Source organism: Chelonoidis abingdonii, chromosome 22, assembly GCF_003597395.2.
Source record: "Chelonoidis abingdonii isolate Lonesome George chromosome 22, CheloAbing_2.0, whole genome shotgun sequence".
Taxonomy (NCBI): Eukaryota; Metazoa; Chordata; order Testudines; family Testudinidae; genus Chelonoidis; species Chelonoidis abingdonii.
The window spans coordinates 9,417,668-9,427,984 of NC_133790.1; the positions used below are offsets into that span (position 1 = coordinate 9,417,668).

Here is a 10,317-nt window from a genome sequence, read left to right on the forward strand (position 1 = left end):
CTCTGAAGCCTTGGACCTCACAGGCTAAATTTCCAGCAATGCCTAGCGGTTTGGTCAGAACAAGACCACTTGGTTTGGCAGGAACAGGATCAAGTGCTAAGTATCTGCCCTCTGAAACTCAGGCCCCTTTAAGATCTCTCAAATTGGGCACCAAAAAAAATCACTTTTGAATATTTATTTGTTTTTCGTTCCACCCCACCTGGTAAATAACTATAATAATCTCTTCCTCTTCCTTCACAAGGGGTTTGAGGATTTGTTATTAGCTTGTAATGTATATTTTAAACGTGCAAAGTGAAACGCAAGTGCTAAGTATTATTATTTTTATTCAGGTTTCTCATCCAATAAATTAATTGAAAGCAACACACTTGCTCAGTACAGTGGTGTTCTGCGATCACACATTCATAACGAACTCTGGGTAATCTAAAACAAGTTATGCAATTTTACATAAGAAATTATTTACACATGGCCTCAAACGTAGCAAACCCTTGCATGGTATAAAATGCAATGACAGTTCATAACTACCAAAAAAATATTGACTGACAGTCTCTGTCCCAGGCAGAAGACCAAGCACACCAAAAGCAATTAACTCCAGAGGTGCCCCCCATGAGACACTGTTGCATAGGGGTTCTCCCTATCTTAGGGGGACCCCCCTTCTTTGTACCATAAGTATCACATTTCCTGCACCAGTTTTCTACATCCTGCCCGCATTTCCCTCAACAGAAATGTTCTCTTCGCTTGGCTAAGGTTTTGGCAGCCCCAAAATATCCAGCAGTTTTACAGTTATGACATACAGTGAAAAAGGAGGTTCTGAGGTTATCTGGTACAACCGGCTGGTTTCTCCCATCTTTTACGCAATCTCTCATCTGTCAACCCTGAGATTCCCCACTGTGACCAGAAAGCTTTTACTGTGGTATTCTGAGGGGAGGCTACATTGCAAAGTAGCTGCATTTGTTAAATGATTTTCTAATCACACGCTGTTCTCTAAATCAGGATCCTCTCTTTGGGAAGCTTTTAGTTGCTCTAGAGTCCATTTCTGAAACCTCACATCCTGTGCTCCAGGGAGTGAACCAGGAACCACTGCACTTCTGCAAATGAAGGGAAGAGAGGGGACAGCCACCTCTTCCAGAGAACACTCATTCCTTTGAGTAACCAATTCCTTGCTCTCCCGCCTAAGGCAGTGTTTGCCATTAGCCTCCCAAGGAGGCCATCAGCATTACCATGATTGTGACCACAGCTGTTATGTGACTGTGAAGTCACAGCATGGCAGTTTTTCCCCAACCACCTGGCAAGGGGCCCCTTAGGATTCCTGAATCTAAAGAGCCACTGCCAAGATGCACAGTCCATCCTGACCCATACAGATAAGTGGTGATAAGAACTCCTGGCAGTGGTTACATTTATCCAACTTCTTCTGCAATAAGCCATTACCCTCTCAACCTCTCTGTGTTCTAGTGTCACGATTGTCCCCAAACTGGGCGCATTAGCATCGGTAGGGAGGCCAAGACAGGAGCAGTCATGAGAGCCCTTTTCAACTCTAATCACAATCAGCGTATCCTTTGGAGGATCCTCCTCATCCCACTTTCTGTGGGGATTTCACAGGGCTCTGGTCTTGGGTCCCCTTCTCTTCTACCGCTCCACCTTAACGCTAAGAAATTTCAACCACAAATTCGACTACCAACTCTATGAGGTCAAGTCACAGATCTACCTTTCTACTCCAGACCTGTCGCATATCCGAAGGGGAAAACCACTCTCCCTGCCTCTCTTACATCTCCTTGGGGATGTCTAGTCATTAGTTCAATGTGGCTGAAATAGAGTTTTTATCTCTTCCCGTCCCCTTCTCTTCCCACCCCCAGACTCACTCCCAGTTACCTCCTTTCTCAGTCACTGTGGACAATACCATTCCACCTGCTCATCCCCCTACATACACACACACTTTCACCTCTGCGATAATTCACTGCATTTATTTGCTTTCGATAACCCAGGTAAATTTTGCAAATGCATTGGCTATAACTGCACATGGATTTCCAGTGTAATACTGTCCTATGTTGTGCTGCTCTTCTATAGTATTTCAATGATCTCAGAGATCTCAAAACTCTCTGCAAACATTAATTCTTACAGGTAGGCATTCTATCCATTATACAGCTGGGTAAGCAGAGGTAGACAGAGGTTAATTGACCTCCCCAAAGTTGCCATTGACACCAGTGGAGATTGGACTGCATGAGGTGACTCCTGGCTTATAAACTTTTAATATTACGTACCTATTCTTCTCTGCAAGCTAACACTAGATATATTCTCACCCACCCTTACAAATCCTAGGCTAGGAGCAAATGGGAACCTCTATCCAGCTACGCAATGCCTAGAAGTCACATTAGCATCTATACAGATTTATCAAGGTTACTGATAATCAACAGCAGATAGCTAAACCTTAACAGCTGGTGTTTTCCTGGCTAGCTCACTGGAGCAGAGGTCACAGAAGTGTTCAAATCATAAATGCACATTCACAGAAAATGAGATTGGGGAAAATAAAAATAAAAAAAATAATAAATATCAGAGCTATCACCCACCTAAAGCATCAACATGTTTCTTTCATACAAAATTCTTTAGCTGAACACAAAGTGAGGTCAGATCACACCTTGACTACAAACAGAAGTTTTTGCAATCCTATTAAGTACCTTCCAATCACATGCAGAGTACACAGAGCTTACTGTAGTGGAAACAGGGCTGGGCTCACTGGGTCAAAATGTAACCTCTAGCCCCAGGCCCACGAAGCCACAGAAGGGATAGACAGTCATGTAGCTTCTGCTGCTCCAGCCAGTCTAGTGTGAGCCAATACAGTGAAGCAGTTGGCTTCACCACAGAGAGAGTCTGCTCTTTGTGCATTCTCAAGGAACAAGCCTAAGGTCAGGAGAGAGAACAGGAAATTGCTTTTTTGTCAGTTTTCATTTTATCACTCCAGAGATTACAGTTCAAAAGTGGAATGTACACTTGTTGCCCAGACACCATCAGACCAGCCCTGTTTATCCATCATAAATATTTACATATAAGCCACTAAACTCAACATTTGCAGATAAGCGGCCTCTGTAGTTCTTATTTCTGTACGGATGAAAGTTGCTCAGCAGTGGCCGTAACTGCACTATTTTCTCTAACACATCTATAAATATGTAATGTATCAGTGAGAAACTTTATTGGGTCTAGATTTCCACTTGGCTCCATGCTGTGTCTTTAACACAGATAGCTTTCGCTAGGATCTCATGTAGGCATTAAGCCACCAGCTTCAAATATACCTGACAGTCAAAGTCTAAAGATAAACAACAACAAAAGGGCTACACACAACCACAGAAATAAGAACTATGAATAAATAAAGGACAAAATAAAGGCCCAGCTATTTACATGCACAATGAAACGATACATCTTGCATCGCAAGACATCCTGCCAAGTCAACTGCATTTCCCTATGTTCCGCTTCCAGTTTCAAAATCACTTCAATATCTTTAATAGACCTTAAAAAAATACTCCCTGGGGTCCCAACAAGAATGTCACAGGCAGCCATTTGGCAGAGAGAAATCTGGGTGGAAAGGGGAGGGCACCAGCACTTCTTGGTTTAAGATACAGAAGTGACACAAGATCACAAGGGTAAGAGCAGAAGAATCGATTTACCAAAGCCAACTTTCCAAAGTACCACAGAACACAGCTCAAATGAAAGGAAAGCCTACAGCGTGCCGGGTAGAGGAAGCTTCATTGTCCCTTGAAAAACGTCCTAGTTCAAAGCAGCTTTCAACTGCAATTTTGATATTACACAACAGCCGCTCAGTTATACAGAGCCACACACACCTGCCTAAAATAAGCATTCCTCAGTTCATTTGCTCCCACAATTCACAATGATCTCCTCTGGATTCGGAGACTATTGATAGTTGTATGTGGTTTCTCCTTCTCTCAAACTCCTTCCCCACCCCTCTTCCCACCTCATATAGATTTCAGCTGGGTGTGGAAGGGAGAGCAAAGGCCTTGCCAGTTCATGCTTTTCCCTCTAGGATGCTGTATGGACAAGTTCCACTCTGTGTGCAGATGCCAAGCCTTTCTCCCCAGTTAATGAGCACTGCCAATTAACAAGGGCTATAACCAACTCCTTCCTTTCCTCACCCCCACCCCTCATCCTTTCATTATGGAGCATTTGGGGTGGGGAGGAAGATCAATTACATCGACCTTAGGACAGGGAGAATAGTTCTCTCTCTCTCCTAGACAGGTTGGTGGGTTTTTTTTTTAAATCCTTCCTCCTTTTAAAGCAGGAGTTAGCCAAGCAGTTGCTCAGCAGATCACCCCCCACCCCCAGAGATCTAGTTGCAGGGGATCCCAGTCTAGACGCTATGGGGCCGGGTTCTGCCACCCCAGGCCAAGCATGTTATGTTTTCGATAGAGCGGTCAGAATACAAGCCAAGATGTGGGACAGGAAGGGCTGCCGGGGAAAAGTCCGAATTACCCTGATCGCTTTGCAGACACACGCCAATCTTCTGGGGATTGTTTGGCCGGGTGGTTTTTGGTTTGTTTTGTTTTTAAAGGAACGAATGCACTTAAAGTGACTGTTATCCATTCAGCTCCTTCTGGCACGCAAAGCCCCCCTCTCCCTTAATCACACACCAGCCAAGAAGGATCCCCACCCCCCGTGCTTGTTTTGGAGAAAGTAAGTCTGCGGGGGGGGAACCCCCCCTTACCTAGTGCCTTTGCTAATTGCTTCTTCTTTCAAATCTTCCTCCTTCTTCTCTCCTGGTATAACGAGGATCCGTAAAGTAATGGGGGGGGGAGTTTGGGAAGGAAATGAGCAAGTGCGTTTGGAGGGGGAAGAGAAAAAACAATCCAAATATCCCCTGGATCAACTGCTGGAGGAGGAGCGCGCGGCTCGGTTTCTGTCCCCTTCCATCTGCTGCTGTGTTTATAATCCAGAGCCAAGGGGGCTGTTTTCCCCGGAAACCTCCTCGCCTCTCCTCTCTCCCTTTCTAAGATGTCTGTCTGCGGCTGCTGCTCTCTTCGCCGGAGCCTTTGCAAAGGAGCAAGTTTGCAATCCGGCTCTGGCGGCGGCTGCTCCTGCAGCCTGCCTGCTCCTCCCCTGCGGGCCGGGGTGGGGAGGGACCGGGGGCAGGGAGATTGATAGCAGCGATTCCCCAAAGCTTCCCAGCAGCCCGGCTTGCACCAAACAGCTTGGCTTGCAACAGTCGAGTCCCCGGGCTCCTGCAAGGGGTCGGGGCCAAAGCCTCTGCTCTGCTCTGCTCTGCACTGCACCGCGCTGCGAAGCAGCCAACGTGCTGGGTCCATTCACACGCCGCCCCGGCGCTGCTGCTTGCCCTTTTCTTTTATCGGCAGGAATTTTTTTTTTCTCCAACGCAATTCGTTTTTGCAGAGCGGGAGGCGACTCTGGGCATTGCAGCCAGCAGGGCACGGCCCGTGCTACCCACTGACCTGCAATATTCACCGGGCTGTTTACAAGGCTGAAATGAGACATGGCAAGCGGGAAATCTGGGAGCCAATTCTGCTAAAAAAATTAATAAATAACAAATCTGGAGGATCTCATGAGAACTTCATTTGGGGCGCAAGCCTGGGTGTTTACTCTTTATTCTGGCACCGAACCGACTGCCGGTAAGAGTTGGTCCCCTGTGAAAAAAGCCTATACACGAAGTCGTGATCAAAACCTAGAACTTCAATAGCAAGTGACCAACACTGATTGATTACAAAGGGGCATATGCAATGCGAAGGCCCTGACAGGCCCACCTGTGGTTAACCTTAGTCCTGCCTTGCCAACTCTCCTGATCCTATTGCATGTCTCATGATAGTTGGTGTTTTTCTTAAAGGCCCAGCTCCTGGAGTCAAATGATTTCATGAGATTCTGAACTTTCTTTTTTTAAGTAAGTTTCTAGCCCTCACAGTTGCAGAGAAAAAACTTGGCAATGTGAATCGAGTGCATGCTAAAAGCTGGGAAGCCAGAGAACCCTTTTTTTTTTAGAAACCGTCTTTTCTTAATCAAATAATATTACTTAATAATACCTAGCTCTTATATAGCACTTTTCATGAATAGCTCTCAACCCTTTACAAAGGTCAGTGAAAGTCAGTCATGATTTTTAGAGCCATGACATGATTTTTGAATGTTTGTGGTTGACAACTGTTTTATGCACAACGGGGTTACTTGCAAGCGTGTTAAACGGGTGCATCTGTCTGCAGGATTGGGATCTAACTCACATGCATAAGTATTGGCAGAATCAGGCCCAGAGTTGTAATAATTTTTCCAGGAGGTCTGTGGTTCTGCAAGCTTTCTCCGCAAAGAAAAACCCATTTATTTCAGTGAGAATTTAGGCTTCTAATTAACATGAAAAATCAATTCCAACATGTCCAAGTAAAACTTTCTCATGGGTTCTAAGAAACTAACAGTTCACGCAAGGTGTTAAAGAAGCATTTCAAAAAGTTCTGTCTGATTGCTGTTTGTTTAGTTTGCCAGTTTTTCCTGTTTGGTCATTTCCTTTTAGCGGGCACAAAACCTTTCTGTTTAAAGATATGTCACAGCTTATGCTAGGGGAAGGAGAGTGAGGGGGGAATGCAAAAGAGGCCTTAACCATTGGACTGGTTACACTGCTCTATAGTTTCCAAACACATCTCTGTTCTGTCAGCTGGTGTCAGATAGTTTTACAAGAGTTCAGCACATCTGCAAGGAGAACTGAAAATCACTGCAGAGTCTGCCGGCAGAAAAAGAAAGTCATTTTTAAATAGCTGTGTAATGGGTAGGAGGTGTAAACTTACCTATCCCAGGAAATTCAAAGTTATTGTCACCATCCTTGTGAAGTTGTGAGTGTGGGGGGAGGAAATTTTAGGACCTGATTTTCACAGGTGTTGAGCACTCACAACTCCATCTGAAGTCAATGGGAAACGCAGGGTCTCAGCACCACTGTACAGAATATAATGAGACAAATTCTGCCCTGGAATACCTGCATTTATCGTCCATTGACTTCAGGAGTAGCTAACAATCAATAATCATAGTACGTCGCTCTTTACAGCACTTTCCATCAGTAGATCTCAAAGGACTTTACAAAGAAGGTCAGTGTCAGTATCCCCATTTTACAGACAGGAAAGCTGAGGCACAAAGCGGCAAAGTGACTTACCCAAGGTCACTCAGAAAGGCCAGAACTGGGCACCTGTGTCTTGAATCAGAATTTCCTGGTTTGGCTGGTTTGTGCCCCAAACTGGACATTTTGGAAAATCCAGGCAGTTTAATGAAAAAAGAAATTCAGAACATCCCAGAGTGAGGAAAAAACCCCACTTCTGAATCCTCTCTTCAGCTCATTCCCACGGTCCTACCAACTGGAATTAATCCATTCCCCCCCACCATCTTACAGTTTTTCCACCATTATTTCATTTTCTGGTGCTCAGAAGCCAGCCACACCACTGCGGAGTCTAGAGCACCGGGGCAGGCCGGTGACTCTCGCAGCCACGCTACCCAACAGGAGCTCTCAGCCCCACTGCTCAGAGCTCTGGCAGCGCCACAAACTGAGGCTGTGGGGGAGGGGGAACAGCAGGGGAGGGGCCAGGAGCTGGGCTCCCTGGTCGGAAACTCAAGGGCCAGGCAGGATGGTTCTGCAGGCTGGATGTGGCCCACGGGCCACAGTTTTTCCACCTCTCTGAGTTAACCAGACAGGGCTCTATAGCTTGGGGATGTACCAGACTCACATCCTCTGTGGACCAAGCACAGAGGAGGGTGACTAACACACCCTGACCAGTAAGTTACTTACAGCAGCTGGTGTACCATGCAGCCTCTTAATCCTAGGCCTGTGGTTTCCTGCAATATTAGCTACCACTGAGCACACGCGGCTCTTAACAAACAATTAAACTAAACTACTGTGCCATCGCGGTCATTCACTATTTAAAATGTACACGTCTCTGCCATTTTTATGGCCATGACCCTGCAATGATCTCCGCTTGGTGCAAGCTGTGGAGAGCTCACGCCAAGATCTGGGCCTAAGTCTTCACTTTGGAGTTGACCGGAGTAAGGATAGGAGGATTGAACTAATCGTTAACAGACTACTGGCCAGCTCAAGCGGACTTTCATGAACTCTTTGCCATTCCATCTTTAATAAACTCAAACGCCTTTGCTGAAATATTTAAAGCAGCTCTTTTCCCTAGCAAGAAATATAGGGATTGACAGGAGTTTGAAAGGGGAGTTTTCCCACCCACTTTAATGAAAGACAGAGCAAGCCCATAATGTGTTAACTACTTTTTACATAGCTTTTGCGTGATATGCTAGCAGCATCTTCCACTGACTTGACTTGGATCCTAATGTCAGTGAGGCCCCGATCCTCCAATGTGTTTTACGAGGGCACAGGGGTCTGCCTGCATGGGACTCATTACAGGATTGGGACCTCAGAGGGACTCTCTCCCTGGTTTCTTGAGTAATAATGATAATACCTAGGCCTTTTCATCAGTAGATCTCAAAGTGCTTTACCAGGGAGGTCAGTCTCCTTACCTCCATTTACAGAGAGGCACAGGCCAGCAACAGAACTGAGATAAGAACCCAAGTCCCTGTCCAGAACGCTATCCACTCGCGATGCTGCCTCGCTAGTAGAATTGAATGGGAAGCAATCACCAGGCAGAAATGTGAGGGATCAGCATCCTCTCCCTGAGGGCTCAAGAATTAAACTTTGGAGCCCACTCCCAAAGGTGAGGTGAGACCAGATTCTCAGCTAGTGTAAATTGGCACAGCTCCATTGTAGTCAACTGAGGATCTGTTCTGCCCCCCTAGAATATCAGGGTTGGAAGGGACCTCAGAAGGTAATTTAATCTAACCCCCTGCTCAAAGCAGAACCAATCTGGCCAATCCCTAGGCAGATTTTTACCCCAGTTCCCTAAATGGCTCTCTCAAGGATTGAACTCACAACCCTGGGTTTAGCAGGCCTGCTGAGCTATACCTCCCCACCACATCCTAGCTTCTTGTCCCATGTCTGTCTGAGGGTTGGCAGTTCACTATTGTAATTTGTAAAGTTTGATGCAAGGTCAGGTGATCCTTGCAAACCACTGTTTCCTTCAACTCCACTTAGGCATGCAGCAGGCAATGCCATTTGAGTGGCTGAGATATTGGCATGCTGCATATTCAGCAGCAGTAATTGGATTTCCGCAGAAGCACTGGGGTTTATTTATCTGTCTTATTTCTGCTTCTTTCAAGTAGCGTTTGCTGCAGGAAACAATCTGCTGGGGGGGCGGGGAGAAAATGAGCTGCAACATGTTTGGAGTACTCCTTTCCCCACTGCCCCTGGCAGGCACTGGGTATATTTGTAACAAAGGAAGGGTACTTTCCACTACTCAGGAGCAGTCTCCTCACATTTCTTGACAAGATTAGGCAACACTTTATTTGACTTGCCTCTGTAAATTCTAACCCAGAGTAAAAAGTAAAGCTGGGAAGAGGAGCTAGTCCTGGGATCCAGATCAGATTCAGATCCAGATCAACATTAATTTCAAGGAATGATCTGCTGGGGATTTAGGTTTGACAGTGCTGGGGTCAGGTGGAAATCTGGCAAGATCAGACATTTGAGAGATTTTATCATCTTAGACCAAAATTTAATTTAAATTTGATGGGGGTCTCTCATCGGCTATGTGTGTGATTATCTGGAACACTCCTGCAAATCTTATGTGACTGTCCAGCTCCAAATACACAGTCCACTATCACAAATCGTATTTAGCTGTAATAGTGGATCCAAAAGCACCATGGGGTAAACTTCACTGTTCTCATTTACACCAAGTAAGAAGATTTGGCCTGTGCTAACTTGCATAGTTGTGTAAAGAACAAAGTCCAAGGGCTTCCCCTTGCCACAATCTCAGTGTCCGTGTGTGTGTGTGTGGGTGGGTGTGTATATCATACACACACACACATATGTATAAAATCTGGTAGTCTATGCATGCCGTCTTTGGAGTTCTTGTTTGTAAGTGTTAGTCTTGCAGAATTAATATCTTGTGACGCAAAGTGGCAGATCAAATCCTCCTCTCACAGATGCAATTATCTTTGAAGATAAAGGACTCAATTTATCAGCATTGCATTCTGGAGAGCTTATGCTCTAGCCATTTAGAATCCATTGTGCTGTAGCTGTTTTTGCATCTGTGGCAATTCTCAGGGACTTTTTGTGTGTGTGGTTTAAATGAAAGTCGCCCCTCATGTAAAGGTTTCATGTATTATTTTACAGCTGCAGGGAGTCAGCATATGAGTTCTTAGTGATGCTGGAAAGAACAATAAAATAAAACTAACTTTAGAAAGAATTAGAAGTGTGTCTCAGTGTAGTTCACCTAATCCTGCTGGGGC

At 45.4% G+C, this 10,317-nt stretch overlaps 1 protein-coding gene across 15 annotated transcripts in view; it reads right to left on the minus strand.

Annotated features, from left to right (window-relative positions):
* Nucleotides 1–5,317, minus strand: part of NCOR2 (nuclear receptor corepressor 2) — a 428,298-nt gene extending 422,981 nt beyond the window's left edge. For all 15 annotated transcript variants that reach the window (XM_075060010.1, XM_075060008.1, XM_075060007.1 and 12 more), the window contains exon 1: nt 4,706–5,317. The gene's annotated coding sequence lies outside the window, so the exon portion shown is untranslated. The remainder of the gene's footprint in view (nt 1–4,705) is intronic.
* Between the last annotated feature and the right edge of the window lie 5,000 nt (nt 5,318–10,317).